The sequence below is a fragment of the Mytilus trossulus genome, unplaced genomic scaffold, assembly GCF_036588685.1.
Source record: "Mytilus trossulus isolate FHL-02 unplaced genomic scaffold, PNRI_Mtr1.1.1.hap1 h1tg000486l__unscaffolded, whole genome shotgun sequence".
In the NCBI taxonomy this organism is placed as follows: domain Eukaryota; kingdom Metazoa; phylum Mollusca; class Bivalvia; order Mytilida; family Mytilidae; genus Mytilus; species Mytilus trossulus.
Genome location: NW_026963378.1, coordinates 277531 through 294460, shown reverse-complemented (window position 1 = coordinate 294460; position 16930 = coordinate 277531). Strand labels below are relative to the sequence as shown.

At 31.9% G+C, this 16930-nt stretch overlaps 2 long non-coding RNA genes across 3 annotated transcripts in view; one reads left to right on the top strand and one right to left on the bottom strand.

Moving 5' to 3' along the window:
* The window catches only part of LOC134702476 (uncharacterized), a 70240-nt gene that overhangs the window by 22529 nt on the left and 30781 nt on the right, over positions 1 to 16930 (bottom strand). The gene's annotated exons all lie outside the window — the stretch shown is intronic.
* Positions 1449 to 16147, top strand: LOC134702467 (uncharacterized). 2 transcript variants are annotated; one of them, XR_010104418.1, is made up of 3 exons: positions 1449 to 1526; positions 9708 to 9905; positions 15760 to 16147. It is a non-coding gene; the product is annotated as an uncharacterized LOC134702467 (long non-coding RNA). The 2 variants fall into 2 exon arrangements; XR_010104417.1 differs by lacking the exon at positions 1449 to 1526 and adding an exon at positions 8234 to 8329.

Sequence of the window (16930 nt, the reverse complement as noted above, 5' to 3'; positions counted from 1 at the left end):
TCGCATTCTGAACTGAGATGACACAATCTAAGAAAATGTGTAAGGAAACGTTGAATGTAGAATAAGGGGACATTTTGTAAGACTAAGAAATATGGCTTGTTTGGTTTTAAAAAAAACCACGATTTTGAGCAAACTTTTATACGTTGAAGTATAGTTTATGAGCCGTCTTTCTATATTTTTAAATAGTGTTAGTCATTTAAAATATTGCAATTATTTAGAGAAGAAACTTTTATATGCAAATCTAGTGACGTTAAAATCAAATGATTACAATGCTTACCTTTATTGTTTTCCGCCACCATTTTGCCTATTGACATGCCTTTTTCGCCAAAGTCCTCCTGTTCGGGCATTAAAGTCACCACAGATTAGAATTTCTCCCTGATGTTTAAACTGCATGATTTCACTTTGAAGCTGTGTAAATATCAATTCTGAATCATCTTTATTCATATATGGTTTTATATAACAAAAACACAAATAAACTGTATAAGATAGTCCAGGTATTTGCTTATCCAGCTTTAACCAAATTGAAATTTTGATCTTTTTATCTCTTTTACTCCCTTTCTGATATGCGGTTTGCAGTATACTGCTTTACCACCTGATGCCTTCCCTTTCTTTTGAATTCAAAAGCTTTAAACCATTTGTTCTATGACAACATCGTTTTTCGCCCTCTTTTACTTTCGCACCCTAAATGCTCGCACCCTACATGTTCGCGCCCAATTTGAATTGGTCTTGTGTTGAATAACTTTGTAATCAAGGTTTGGCAAGTGTATTCTTATAAGTATAATTGTTGTCATTTTCTCAAAATAAAGTGAGACAGCATTTATTTTTTTGTGTAGAATAAATCTTAATCATATTTTGGATAGTGTATTGTTAAAAAATAATAATATTCCTTTCTAAATAAAGTTAAATTTGTCAATGTTTTATTGTGCGTTGAATAACTCTTAATCATGTTTTGGTTAGTGTATTGCTGATCATTGCTATAACTTTGTTTCATTGACTTGTTTCAAAATGAAGTGAGATTGTGACTACGTTTTTTTTCGTGTTGAATAAATTTTATCATGTTTTGGTCATACTAGTGTTACTGTATTGCTATATTTCATTGTTTCAATGTTTCAGATCAAAGGGACCAAGCTGTTAAAAACAATTACCTTTTGTGTTTTTCATTTAAAATCTTCAATATTTCACTCATACAAAGCTATAAATACATTCAGTATTTACACCAAAGCAATTTAAAACAACAATCATGATTTTCAAACTATTCAACTGAAATTTGAATTAGAATTGGTCGCGAACGTGTAGAGTGCGAACGGACATTGGGTGCGAACGTGCGAGGTGTGAACGTGTAAGGTGCGAAAGTGTATTGGGCGCGAACGGACCTGATACCATATATTAGTTTCATTCCCCTATACAAATTCATCCCCAGCACAGGATGTGGAACCTGGAGTGTGTGTCGGGAACTACTACACGTGCTATGAGCCTATGTAATTACATTTGACCTATTTAAGTTTACACCTCAAACAGCAGTTGTTGTGAGTTAATATTGTAGTTTCTTTATATACCCCACCCTTTTCATATATTTCGTTTATCAAAAATATATACCTTGTCATATATTAATGAACAAAAAACAGACCTATAGATATATATTAGGATATTTTTCATCTTCTTGTACATTAAAGTTTACAAACATTTTACGTTTTTGTTTAGATGCAAAGCAGTCGCAATAATCACACCTTGCTTCTCCAATAAATTCTTCACTCCCCTATTTGCCCCTTTTATAACTGAGGTTTAATCGCATCCAAAATAAATACGAACATTTAATTAGTTTCAGATACTTATAATATAAATCCAGCAAGTGATAATATCAACCTATTGATATATTTAATCTGAATTTCTCACCCTTTTCATATATCACGAAGCATGAAATAGTGACCTATTCCAGCGGCTCATCCCTACCAGTCATTACGTAGGAAGTGCCCCCCCCCCCCCGAGAGTTCACAAAGGGGAGTTGTACAAATGAGTGTTAGGCAGCAACCATTTGATTTTCAACAAGTCGAAAGCATTTTATTTCTTCCAATTTCAGCATTACATATAGCATGTATAGCGACAACTGAGGGTGAAACAAACATTTTTTTTCTCAGAATCTAAACAAATTATTTTTTTTCTCCAAAAACTGGAAACAATTTTTTTTCCAAAAAAATCCATGTTAACTAAATACTGGAAGTGTTTAATGACATTAAGGTTACAAAACAGAATATTTTGAAGGAATTCAATTTTTTTGTGTGTGTGTGTGTCTAGAACAGTGGCGGATCCAGAAATTTTCATAAAGGAGGCTGATTGACCTAAAGGGAAGCCCGCTCCAGTAATGCTTCAGTGATTCCCTAAATTATCCAGTTCTGCCAACTTTTAATGAAGCAAATGCATGAGATTTGGCCAAAATTGATATTTAGATCAAAGAGAGAAAACAATGCCAAAAAAGCATGAACATGCATGAGTCTAAATGCAAGAGTCTAAATGCGTGAGACTTGGCATCCCTGTATAATCATAATTAATCAAATTTAACCCACAAAGGGGGGGGGGGTCCCTGGACCCACCTATGTAGAAAACAATGGTCAGAACATTGAATTTACATACATACATGTACAATGTATATGCTATAATTGTATTACTGACAAGGAAAAGAGAATTAAAAAGAATCGATCACATTGATGATCAGAAAACAATTTAGAACATGATTTACATTGCACTTTTTTCCATTCATGCTTCTAAAATCAAGAGAAAGATTCAGCTTTTATTCCCATATTAATAATTTGATATTCATTCAAATCAATTTTAAAAATTACAACACGGAGTGACTGATGTATTAAGTATCATATATATGCATGTATCAGGAAAGATGAAGTAACAAAAGGCATAAGAAAAAAACTTTTTAGTGTATTATAAACCACACGAATAAAAACAGTGGCAGATTCAGGGGGAGGGGTGTTGCGGGAATCGAGTCCCCTTTTAGTTTGACGATCAATGCATTTTAAAGGGGACATGTAGTTAGACCCCTTTATCATGTTTGTTCTAGGTTAGGAACCACTCCCCCTCAATGGACTAAACCTGGGCTAAAAAATTCTCTAATAAATTAAAGCATGGCCAGAGATTATAAAGATTTGTAAAATAACTAAGCGTGGAACAACAAATTGGCTGGACATGATATTATAAAGGAACAAATCACAAAAAAAGATAATTAAAAAAATTAAATAAAGAACATTAATTTTAATTGAATTGCTTGTCTGGAATATTGGTTTGAAGACTTGGTGTGACTTTGTAATGCATGAACTAACATAGGGCCCCAGCTTTTTTGTTGCAATAAGAATGGGACATCACCTTTTAAGTTTACCTGGCCTAAAGGACCATGTGATCTTTTCTCGTCACTTGACGTCCGTTGTCCATTGTTGTTAACTTTTACAAAAATCATCTCCTCTGAAACTACTTGGCCAAACTTAGCCATAATCATTTTTGGGGTATCTAGTTTAAAAAGATGGCAAAGCATTTAGAGCATGAATTCTGACTGTGTAACATTTGTTAACCACCATGTCAAGATCTATCTGCCCTGAAATTTTCAGAGGAATCAGACAACTGGTTGTTGGGTTTGCTTCTGCGGAATTGGTAATCATGGAAATTTTATGGAAATTTTGCTGTTTTTGGTTATTATCTTGAAAATTATTATAGATAGAGATAAACTGTAAACAGCAATACTGTACAGCAAAGTTAGACCTACAAATAAGTCAACATGACCAAAATGGTTTATTGACCCCATAAGGAGTTACTGCACTTTAAAGTCAATTTTTAACAATTTTCATAAATTTGGTATCTTTTTACAAAATATTTTCCACTGTTGCTACTTAGCCAAGTTCATTATAGATAGAGATAATTATAAGCAGGAAGACTGTTCAATAAAGTAAGTTCTACAAACACATCAGCATCACTAAAACACATTTTTGCCATAAATCCATCTGTGTCCTTTGTTTAATATGCACATAGACCAAGGTGAGCAACACAGACTTGAGCCTCTAGTCTTCATTCGCTGCTGCATTACCATGGAACTTTTATTTTTTTAGGTAAAGATTTGCAATCAAAACCTTATGGGACTGGCTTGCTAACCTCTTGATCTTTATTAAAATTAGAGTTATCTTCCTTTGTCTAGAATCTATAATACTAAAATAATGAGATCCAATTTGTCAGCCGTCATGGGGAAAAAACAACAAATTTAAGAATTCAACTTTATATATATATCTGATATAGATAAACTCATCATAGATACCTGTGAGGACTAAAATTTGTATATATACGCCAGATGCACGTTTCTTCTACAAAAGACTCATCAGTGACTCTCAAATCCAAAAAAGTTAAAAAGGCCAAATAAAGTACGAAGTTGAAGAGCTTTGAAGACCAAAATTTCTAAAAGTGTTGCCAAATACAGCTAAGGTAATCTATGCCTGAGGTAGATCAACATTTTGTAAACAGTAAATTTATAAATATGACCATATCAATGACAATTCATGTCAGCACAAAAAGTGCTGACTACTGGGCTTGTGATACCCTCAGGGAAATAAATTTCCATCAGCAGTGGCATCGACCCAGTGGTTGTAAATAAACTCATAGATACCAGGACTAAAATTTGTATATACGCCACGAAGGTTTAACATTTGTTTAATGTCCTACTTTATAAAATGGCCTGAAATTGCCATTATAATTACAATTAATTGGTAGTCTTAAAAACACTGTTAACAATAAGTCCTAAGTATTGGTAACTTGAAACATACTCAACATTTTTATCCATAGTTTGATAGTTTGATATTTTACATTTATTAATTCATGCATAAGTTGTCCCACTAAATTTGTTTGAATCTCTGTAGAATCTCTCCTCATCAGAGGCGAATTAAGGGGGGAGGGAGGGGACATCAAAATGGATTGGCCCTTCCTTAATTTGTAAAATTGTCAATTGTGAATTAAAATAGATTTAAAGGGAATTGGCTGTTTCTAAATTGGTAAAGTATGCATGCAATGATTTGAATAAAGTAAAAGGGAACTGACCTTACGCCATATTATTTATGTATGTGCCTCTGTCCCAAGTCAGGAGCCTGTTATTCAGTGGTTGTCGTTTGGTTATGTATTTGTTTTTCGTTAATTTTTTAATATAAATAAGGCCGTTAGTTTTCTCATTTGAATTGTTTTAATTATTGTCTTATCAGGGCCTTTTATAGTTGACTATGTGGTATGGACTTTGCTCATTGTTGAAGGACGTATGGATATAGTTGTTAATGACTGTCATTTTGGTCTCTTGTGGACAGTTGTCTCATTGGCATTATCATACCACATCTTCTTTTTTATATTACCTAAATTGGTAAAGTTGGCAAAAGTGTATTTGCCCTACATAAACTGCTTAGATTTGCAATGGTGGTTTAAAATAAAATAAATTCAAAAAGATTATTAATTGGTACTTAACCTCTTTTCTGTTGCAGTTGGTATGATTTTTATGATTTATATATTCGTGAGTTTTGGATGTGTCTATGGGCCACTCGATATCTCTCGGCCGGAAGTCAGAATAAAATTCTCGGAACGTCTCGAAAGTTTTCGGTCATTTATACAGGTCTTAACAGGTTGTTATCTACGTCTTTGATATGGTCCCTTGATGACCCTTGACGACGCAATTATTTTTGTTTTAAAACGACTACTGCACACTGTGTGTATCTGGGTCAATTATAATGTGGTACTGCATGTTGTCTCGATAACATGTGAATTAATTATGTTGGAAGATTTAACCACAGGATACTGAGTGTGTATTCCATCATAGACTTACGGGAGAGAAGAACCTGGTTAAAATAAAATATTGATATTTGATCGAAAAACAGAAAGTTAATATTCTTATCAAAAGTATTTAATTCAATCGGAATCAAAGAAATATATACAAAATATGTACTGTCACATGACTGTATTTATGTTTCTGAAGAAACTAACAATGATTAAAATCAAAATATTTTCAGAGTTGCAATTAAGAAATAAGTATTTTATATTACAAGATACTCTGCTTTGGTATTTTTAGATATTCAGTTGTGAAGGAAACATAAAAATTAAATCTAAATAAATTCTTGCATCCTACAAAAAAAAATGTTTAGAAACAATTAATCATTATACTTCTATGTTAATTATTTCATACCATTTTAGTATTTAGGTTTTATGAGTAATTATTAATAATTTTTTTATTGTAATATATCCATAAAACGGAAAGTAAGATAAATTTAGTAAATATTTAAATTTTAAACAGCCGTGAATAAAAATACTTGTGTGTTTTCAATTCATAAAGCATATGATTTTAAATCCTTGCAACTCATAACTTTCCAACAATCACAACAAAATTTAATTACAACCATAATGTTGATTATTTTATACCGTTTTAGTATGGATAGAAGTCTTTGCTTATATTTTGTATAGTAATATATTCACATAGTGCATTGTTAGAATTTAAAAGTAGATTATATCAATAAATGAACGTAAATACTTGACGTTCGTGTTTGACATAAAATATATTCAAAAAAATTTGAAAAAAATACTAACAGGAACTTTAGTTTTTTATAAAATTTAAATTCATTTTTTGTTTGTTTGTTTTAATAGTTTAACCGTATAGCATCTACATATTTGTACTATATATGGTATGGTTTTGAAAATTGTATTCATTGTGTTGACTAACTTCCCTACACTTCTTGATTCATTTACATTGTAGTCCACTATAGATCACATTTCAAAAGCAAACTATCAGTTTGCGTTCTCAAAAATTAAGATATGTGATGATGCAAATGCGTATTCTTTTCCTGAGTATCAGTGAGATGCTTTCTATTTACTATTTCGTGCGCTAAGATACTACTTGCATGCAATACTATTAAATTCACTCGTGAAAGCTTATTTTCGTTTTTGTTATCTAAATTCAGGACACAGCAGAAAGAGCTTCACATGTGACTTTCAAAACAGTCATCATTTCTAACGGTATTCTGACCTCGAATTGTTTCTCTTTTAAATTCTTTTTTGAGTCACTGTCCTATTATTAAACTTTGACCTTTTCGAAAAGCTAAGGATTGTCTACCCAAGGTATAGATTCCTTAACTTTGTAATGTATTTAGCCTTTTAACTCTTGTCATTCGAGCGTCACTGATGCTTTTTTTTGTATCTACTGAACTCGTGTCTGGCGTACATCCTTTTAATTCTGGTATCTTTTTATAGATATAGGAAGATATGTCTACATACCTTTTTATATAAATTGGTTATTTTGAAAGTGTGTACAGGTATTCATAAACTTCTGAATTAAGAAATTATTCGGCAAAACTAAGTTTCCCTGTAGAATGTTTGAATTGATTTAAGTAAAATCAGGAAATCCTTAAAGTTTGAGATGTTTTATGAGACCAAAATAAGTCTCTTCATAAGAGGTCCCAATCAATTGCATGCCACATGTTTCACCGCATACAACATCTACCATGAGTAAAGACAGCTTCAAATACGAGTTGAGGATATAAAGGCATTCATGTAGGAAACAAAATATAAAGATATGATAGATAAAATAAATACATCCAGAATTCCACATTCCAAAGCAAACTGAGTAGGTTTGTGCAATTTGCATAAGTCATCCGGTTAGTAGAAATTAGGATTTGCCAAAGGGTTATAATCGGAAAAATTATGTACATTCCCAAGTAATAAATAAAATAGTCAAGCTTTAAAATAACTATTCAAATAGAAGAGGAAATATATACTTTCAACTGACTTCTTATATTCACAGTCAATTATTTTAATTCAAAAGCAAACACAAATTCAGCAACAATCTTTTGGTGACCCGGCAGTCAGCGGTCTTAGGTTCATGTATTGCTTTTCTTTTTTTTAAAGAAAGCAACTTGTTTTTGTATTGATTGTGTATATATATGTGGTTAACAGGTAATTTTTTATATTTTTATTTTTGTATTAAATTTTTACATAATTTATTATATATACCATGTATATATCTGATGAGTTTGACATATTTAATTCTTTATATTTATTGAGTAGTTTTAAGTTATGCATCAGTGGTTATATTTATTGTAAGACTTTGTCATGGCTCAGTGAGTTCTGATATATTGGTTATACATGTAACTCTCTAGGTTTTTCTAATTTGTGTTATGAAAACTCTGTTCTGTATGATAATTGGTTAATTAAGTCATATGGGGAAATTCTATTGTTTGGTTAGAATAGGATTTATTTTGAACTGAGAGAAAGTGTTATGCTGTTATAGTATTCATAATTTGGTATTTGATAAAAACATAAGGTCAGTTTTCTCAACTTATTTATAGGGATTTCTAAAAACATGAAAATGTAAAAAAAAGTTGTATAAATAACATATACAAACAGCAGCTACATTTGAAATATTTTTATTGCTATATTCTGGACAGTAATTCCTATTTAACATGTTTAAGAAATATATAGTTCAGTTACTAATTATTTGAATTGAAGTCCTAAATATTTGCACACATTTCCTATAGTTGTGTTACAATAGTGTCATGTTTGAATTAGACTGTTATAGAGAGAAAATGTATTTTTTTGAAGTCCCAATGAATGTGCATGAATTATATGATAGCTAGTAACAATGGCGGATCCAGAAATTTTCATAAGTCAGGGGCCCCGCTCTGAGAATGCTTCAATGGTTCCCTGTATTCAACCAAATTTCTAAATTCGCTGTAAGTAAATGCTATATTATTTTAAAATAGTATTTCTATGAACTCGGAGAAATAATATATCATGGATATTAAATGATACATGTATTTTTACATGCAGCTACAAAAGGTCCAAAATAATGTCTTTGAATAATAATATACTTAATGTAATGTACTGTGAAAGTACTTTTATTCGTGGGGTACCAATTTTCATGGTTTTCGTGGATGACTTTATTCACGAATTTAAGTGTCCAACGAAATAAAACAACCATTGTCCAAATCAAGACATTGAAAGATCCCCATCGGTATGTTTGACTACTGATATGATCTAGAAAATGATATATTGAATAACGTCAAAACTGAGAATACCTTAATAGCGGTCACAGAACTACAACTGCATGCAGGATTTACCCATTTAATCTTTAATAACCTAAACTGTACAACTTTTGATCTTTTAATAAAAAATAGTTTTGATCGATGATAGGCATCTTTCCGGTATTGATATGCTTAAGTATGATAAAGTGTCCATTTTATATCCTCATAGTCCTCGCACTTATGGGAAATAATAATTTCATGTTGGGCTTTAATAAGAATTCTTGGACAATATAAGATACGTTTATAGCATTTGTTTATATCACTGTTTTCTTTAGGTGACATGTTTATGGCCTAATTAACACTTTTGATGGTCTTTAATCTGGTGATCACTTTATCATGGGTTAATTGGTGTTATCACTACGATTTACACGGGTCAATGTTTACTTTGCAATTTCCTTCATGATCCAGACTATTTGTTACCTTCGTGTCTAAAGGCGTATTTTTTTTTATTTTTTTTTATAGATTTCTAAAATCCACGAATTTAAAAACCCACGAACATGTAAATATTGTTCAAACCACAAAAATTGATACCCACGTTTTAAAGTACTTTCACAGTAACTGCAGTTATAATTTAGTTCATTAGACTTATGTAGACCTGTTATTTTATATTTTGTACAGGATTAGAAAGCTGATGTTTTAATGATCTGGTGATCTGGTGTCGGTGATGTTACCAAATAATCTGATAATAGGAGATGGACATTTGTATAAATATACATGGTAGAAGATCAGTGTTTTCATTTTTGTCGAGCCTGTCACTTTTGTTGCAGAAAGCTCGACATAGGGATAGTGACGACAGTGAAGATTATGTGATATTAGGTGAGACGTCATTTCAGTATGTGCATTCTTGTTTTTAGATACTGTGAGTTTATTGATATTCATTGGATACCAATTTTCAGGGATTTTTTGGAATAAGGGAACCACAAATTTGAATATTCAACAAATAACAAATTTTCAAAAGGAATGAATGGAGACTTTGCCTTTATACCATGAAATTTAATATCCACCAAATGCAAGTTTTCCTTAAACCTCGAAAATAAATGAATCCACAGTAGTCTGTGTTTGTCTAAAGAATAAACACCCATTTCTTGTTTCAATGCTAAGGCAGCAACCATTTGATTTTGGGCTATGGGTTTTTTTTCTGTGCAAACTTTTTTTTCGCCTTTGGCGAAGAACAATCTATTTTTTTAGCGACAAACCGAAAACATTTTTTTTCTTTCAATTTTAACATTACATATCGTGGCAGCTGAGGGTGAAACAAAAATTTTTTTTTTCTCAGGGTCCAAAACAAATTTTTTTTCTCACTAAAACATGTAAAACCTGGAAACAAAATTTTTTTTCCAAAAAAAAACCATAGCCCCCCCCCCTGAAAATGAAATGGTTGCTACCTAAGCATATATATGCAAATTTTAAAGAAACTTTATAGTAATAGATATACCTCATTTATAAATCAATGAGTGATTACCATTGTACATGGGATGAAATAACCACCATATTGGGTGTTTACTCCTAACCTATTGTAGTGGATACTAAGAATGTAGTAATTTAGTAGATCTACATCGTACGACGATCCATCAGCACATTGATGACTATACATGTATGTCAGCGCATCGCAAACAGTCACACTTAATAAAATATAATAACGAATGAGTGCAATAATTCAAAAATAATTTTGTGCAAAAACAAAACAAATAAATTAACACATTTACATATTAAATTGTACACACAGGTTGGATATCTAAATATACTGACTCTGGATCAGTATTTTAAACTGATCCAGGGAGTTACCCACGGAGAGGGGGGGGGGGGGTAACTTCCTATTATTAGGTATACAGGGATGTGCCAAACATATGGGTCATTATAATTTTGCAAGATTTTATATAAGGATGACCCTCCTTTTTAATGACATCCTATATTAAAATGCATTTATGTTTAATAACTGTATATTGATTTGGGGTGTGATCTACATATTATATATAAATATGCTATTTAGAATCTTACATTATAAAATATTTGTGCATCAAACGATGTCAATTCATATATAAAAACTTGAGGGTAGCTGGAATATTTATGAATTATGAGTGATGATGAGTTAGTGCTTATATAAGCATGGGTCATATTTTGAATATTGTATTATATATAAGTATGGGTCATTCTCTCTTAAATATTTATATAACTATAGGTACTGAATTTCAGTGAATGTTATATTAATATGGGTACGTTGTTTGAGGCAAAAATGGCACACCCCTACCAAACAAATATCGAAGTAACAGATCAAGTTTGATTTTTAGCTCACCTGGCCCAAAGGGCCAATTGAGCTTTTCCCATCACTTGGCGTCCGTCATCGTCCAGCTTTTTTTTTTACAAAAATCTTCTCCTCTGCAACTACTGAGCCAAATTACACCAAACTTGGCCACAATCATCATTGGGGTATCTAGTTTAAAAAATGTGTCCGGTGACCCGGCCAACCATTCAAGATGGCTGCCATGGCTAAAAATAGAACATAGTGGTAAAATGCAGTTTTTGGCTTAAAACATAAAAACCAAAGCATTTAGACCAAATCTGGAGTAAAGTTGTTTATCAGGTCAAGATTTATCTGCTCTTGAAATTTTTGGATGAATCACAACCCATTGTTGGGTTGCTGATCCTGAATTGTTAGTTTTAAGGAATTTTGCTGTTTTAGGTTATTATCTTGAATATTATTATAGATATTATATTTATATACAGATGAACTGTAAACAGCAATAATGTTCAGCAAAGTAAGATTTACAAATAAGTCAAGTGACTGAAATGGTTTATTGACCCCCTAAGGAGTTATTGTCCTTTATTGTAAATTTTTAACAATTTTCATAAAATTTGTAAATTTTTTCTAACATTTTCCACTGAAACTACTGGGCCAAGTTCATTATAAATAGAGATAATTTTAAGCAGCAAGAATGATCAGTAAAGTAAGATGTACAAACACATCACCATCACCAAAACACAATACCACAATTTTGTCATGAATCCATCCTCTTCCTTTGTTTAATATTCACATAGACCAAGGTGAGCGACACAGGCTCTTTAGAGCCTCTAGTTTTTCTGTTCTAATAAATTTGTGCAAAGTTTTGGTTTTTGGACACAAAAAAATCACTTAAATAATCAGTTTTCAACAACTTCTTTACATTGAAGACCTGGTGGTGACCTTCTGCTGTTGTTTTTTTCCATGGTCGGGTTATTGTCTCTGATACATTCCCCATTTCCATTCTCAATTTTATTCATCTGACCTTGACCTCATTTTCATGGTTCATTGGTCAATGTTTAAGTTTCCTGGTAAATGTTAAGATTATGTGACAAAGCTTTATATTTAGGACTATCAATACAATATCAATGATACATAAAGACATTTCAGCATGTGCTGTCTTGTTCTGGTATCACCTGTAGGTTGAACAAAGGTATATATGTACAGAAAAAAATATATTAATTAACATTACATTGCATTGTACATTTGTGCATAAAAATATGAGTTATATTACAATGGTATGATCAGTTTAGCTGACAGGTTAACATCAGAGAGAATCCAGTTTGTCATTTATAATTCTAATAAATTGGCACAATTTTTGAAGTTTAGATTTCTGTTTTTGGTTCAGTATAGCATTGTATTTTAACAGCTTATCAATAAGTAGTGCTATAGTTCGTTTTTATGTTGTACTGTTATACCACTGTCCCAGGTTAGAGGGAGGGTTGAGATCCCGCTAACATATTTATCCCGTCACATTATTTATGTATGTGCCTGTCCCAAGTCAGGAGCCTGTAATTCAGTGGTTGTCGTTTATGTGTTACATATTTGTTTTTCGTTCATTTTTTTTACATAAATTAGGCCGTTAGTTTTCTCGTTCGAATTGTTTTACATTGTCTTATTGGGGCCTTTTATAGCTGACTATGCTGTATGGGCTTTGCTCATTGTTGAAGGCTGTACGGTGACCTATAGTTGTTAATGTTTGTGTCATTTTGGTCTTTTGTGGATAGTTTTCTCATTGGCAATCATACCACATCTTCTTTTTATACCCCACGCAATGGGTTGCGGAGGGTATAAAGATTTTGACCCGTCAGTCCTGTTTCTTGTCATCGCAACTCCTCTGAAACCACACAACAGAATTTTATGAAACTTTGTAGATAATAAGGACATTCTACGAAGATGTGCATATCGACAGGAAATTATGATTCATTTATATCTCTTAAAAAAAGTTGAAAATTTTCATCACATTTTTCTCAGGAACTACAATACAAGGATTTCTGAAATTTGGTTTCAGGATTTATATAAGTCAGCTATACCGTGTGAAGTGTTTTCAGATTAATCACTTGACAACTTCCTGTTTACCAAACACTTGTATGATTTTACACATGATAGCCAAGTTGAAAATTTTCGTCACATTTTTCTCAGGAACTACAATACAAGGATTTCTGAAATTTGGTTTCAGGATTTATATAAGTCAGCTATACCGTGTGATACGTTTTCAGATAGATCACTTGACAACTTCCTATTTACCGAACACTTGTATGATTTTACACATGATAGCCAAGTTGAAAATTTTCGTCACATTTTTCTCAGGAACTACAATACAAGGATTTCTGAAATTTGGTTTCAGGATTTATATAAGTCAGCTATACTGTGTGATGCGTTTTCAGATTGATCACTTGACAACTTCCTGTTTACCGAACACTTGTATGATTTTACACATGATAGCCAAGTTGAAAATTTTCGTCACATTTTTCTCAGGAACTACAATACAAGGATTTCTGAAATTTGGTTTCAGGATTTATATTAGTCAGCTATACTGTGTGATGCGTTTTCAGATTCATCACTCGACAACTTCCTGTTTCCCGAACACTTTCATATTTTTACACTATTAATATCCACATGCGTCGGGGGTATCATCAGTGAGCAATAGCTCGCAGTTTCACTAGTTTTTTCTAGGAGTTACGCCCCTTTGAACTTATTTGCTTCAATGTGCTTCTGCAACAGTTTGTCATCTCAACTCCTCTGAAACCACACAACAGAAATTCATGAAATTTTGAAGATAATAAGGACACACTATGCATGTAGATGTGCATATTTACAGGAAATTATTATTCAATTTTTTTTCTTATACAATTTTTTTTCCTTACACTTATTTAATTTCTCCAATGACAATGTGGGGACGTGGGGTATGTGAGCGTGCTCACTAAGGTTCTTTAATTAATGCTTTATTGTTGTCAGTAGACTTGCATTCCATTACATAGTGGTGTTCGTCACCTATTGCAACTCTGCACAAAGGACTGTTCTCAGGAAATGTTTTTCCATCTTAAAGATGTTTAATTTCGCTGCAATCAATTTGATTATTAATGTAGAATACGACAGGATAAATGAAATGTTGATTTGAAAATGTCTGATAGGTAAAGGTAAACCTCGATGCAAAAAAGGACTGTAAAACATAACATTTAGTTTTTGATTTAGTTTAAACATATTTATTTAGAGTGGATTGGGAAACAAGTTTTGCAACTTATATTAATCCCTCTCCACTTTGCGGGTGCGAGTGCTGCCTTGTAGCGGCATTAGCCTACTCTTTTTCGAAATCTACAAGGGTGTCTTTAACGTGCAAGAGATATGGCTCTCTCTTAACACGGGTCAGCCATTTATCGTCCCCTTCCGACGGACTATCATCGTTTCCTCAAGAGTTTTTGATTACCTACATTGATGGTAGAAAACAGAGAAAATGTTGTATTTAACATTAAGAGACCTTTCCAATCTTGTAGTAAACAGGGAATCCTACTTTAGACAAAATATCCGTTGGTTATAAACTATTAATAGAGGTCTGAAGCAAGGTTGAATCTAAATCATTTAAGGAGGCTCGTGGGTATAAGATTTTCAGAAAAAAATGAAACATTTATTTTTCATTACAAATTTATTAATTACCTTTAGTAGTTGTTACTTTATCATATGGTACAAATATCATCCCAAAAAATCATTTTTTGCTGGCCCCAGGTGACTTTTAAAATGGAGATATCATTGAAAAAGCTCCAAATTATCTCCCTTTGGTGCAAAAATGCCATTTTTTGCCTTATTTAAAAATTGAAATATCTTTTTCAACTCATTGGTGACCGATATTTTTTATTGTTGTTTTCGAATAAGCTGTACATAAACTAAGTAATTGTAAAGTTTAAGCAATTTTCGGTAATTTACTTCTTTTTTTATTTCCATATTACCGCTTTTTCTCCCATTAGTTCAACAGAAAAAAAGGACATTATCAAAAATGTATGCTTCTTTCGAATGAAGATTGTGAGCGTAAATGAACAGTTACCCCATTTTTTATTTCATTTTTCTATATAGTATAAAATAAAATTCATTTATAGAAAAATATAGCGAAATCCTATATTAAATAAAAAAAAATATTTAGACCCGTGAGCCCCCTTAACCAAGGATTAAACAAAGGAGTTAAATTTATCCACAGGATGAACAGAAAATACCATTCTAAAAAAATTAAAATGGCAAACATGAACCAACCACAATCATGTTCATTAGCAAATTTAAAAATGTTTGCATATTCATGTTTAGTTTTAGGATGATTTTATTCCAACCAGTAGTATAATCATGATAATGTAGCTAGGATAATGTAGCTAGGATAATGAATACTGTTTTTTGTTTATTTTTCAGTATGTAGAGAGAAGTTCAGAACAAGATATTGTTTGAAGAGGAATCACAGAGGAAAAGAGCTCAACTTTTAATGAATCTTCTTAGTACAGCACTGAATCATGAGACAATAATTCATATTTGATTGTTATTACAAAAAGTGGATGTATCTGACTAGCATTTGTATGACATGTATCATGAAGACTTACAAGGCAAAGAATCAGATTTTACAAACAAATGTGTGTGCATTTAAAGACATGAATATATGTAAATGTTACTTTCTTCTTGTGATTTGAAGAGAATTTGTTTTAGATACTAACTGTGTATGAATTGATGGTTGTTTTAATACTATTTATAAATACATGATTGTAACCCTTAATCAATTAAAGAAGAAAACAGAAATGTTAGAAAAGTTGGGTTTTTTTTTCATGCCACTTATTACATAATTCTTATAAACTGATTCTTGATTGATATGCTTAGTGTAGAGACATACCACACAAATAGACCTTTGGAAAATGTATGTATCCTTCCATTATCTTTATTTCATAGATTCTATAAGATGTTTGTGTATGACACATTATATATGTGTTCATAGATTGATTTACTGGAGCTAATGCCACACTTGTGTCATTTGTAAGCAACACAAAATACTACAGTTGTACTCTCAGCCAATGATGACACGGGAGAAGTGAAATGATTGCCAATGAGACATTCACATACTCCATTTATTAATCATGTATCAAAGATAATGAATCAATGATAAATTATCATGGAATTAAATACATAAGAAAAGTCACCAAATTGAATACTATTAATGCTGTATAAAGTTATGATAGTTTACTGTTAAAAACTGTTTTGACATCTTCGTGTATTTCTGGTTGAGCTGTATTGTTCAGTTTCTGTCACACAGTGTTTACCCTATGACCACAACTTTCCCTATACTTTCAACTAAAATTGAAGAATGAAATTGAGAATGGATATGGGGAATGTGTCAGAGAGACAACAACCCAACTAAAGAGCAGAAAACAAGACAAAGGACACCTAATGGGTCTTCAATACATCGAGAAAATCAGACGCTCAGCTTGCTTCAGCTGGCCGCTAAACAAAAATATGTACTAATTCAATGATAATGGACTGGTTATTAGAACTTGACAATTATAACACCTTATAATTTTTTATACCGATATTATTGATT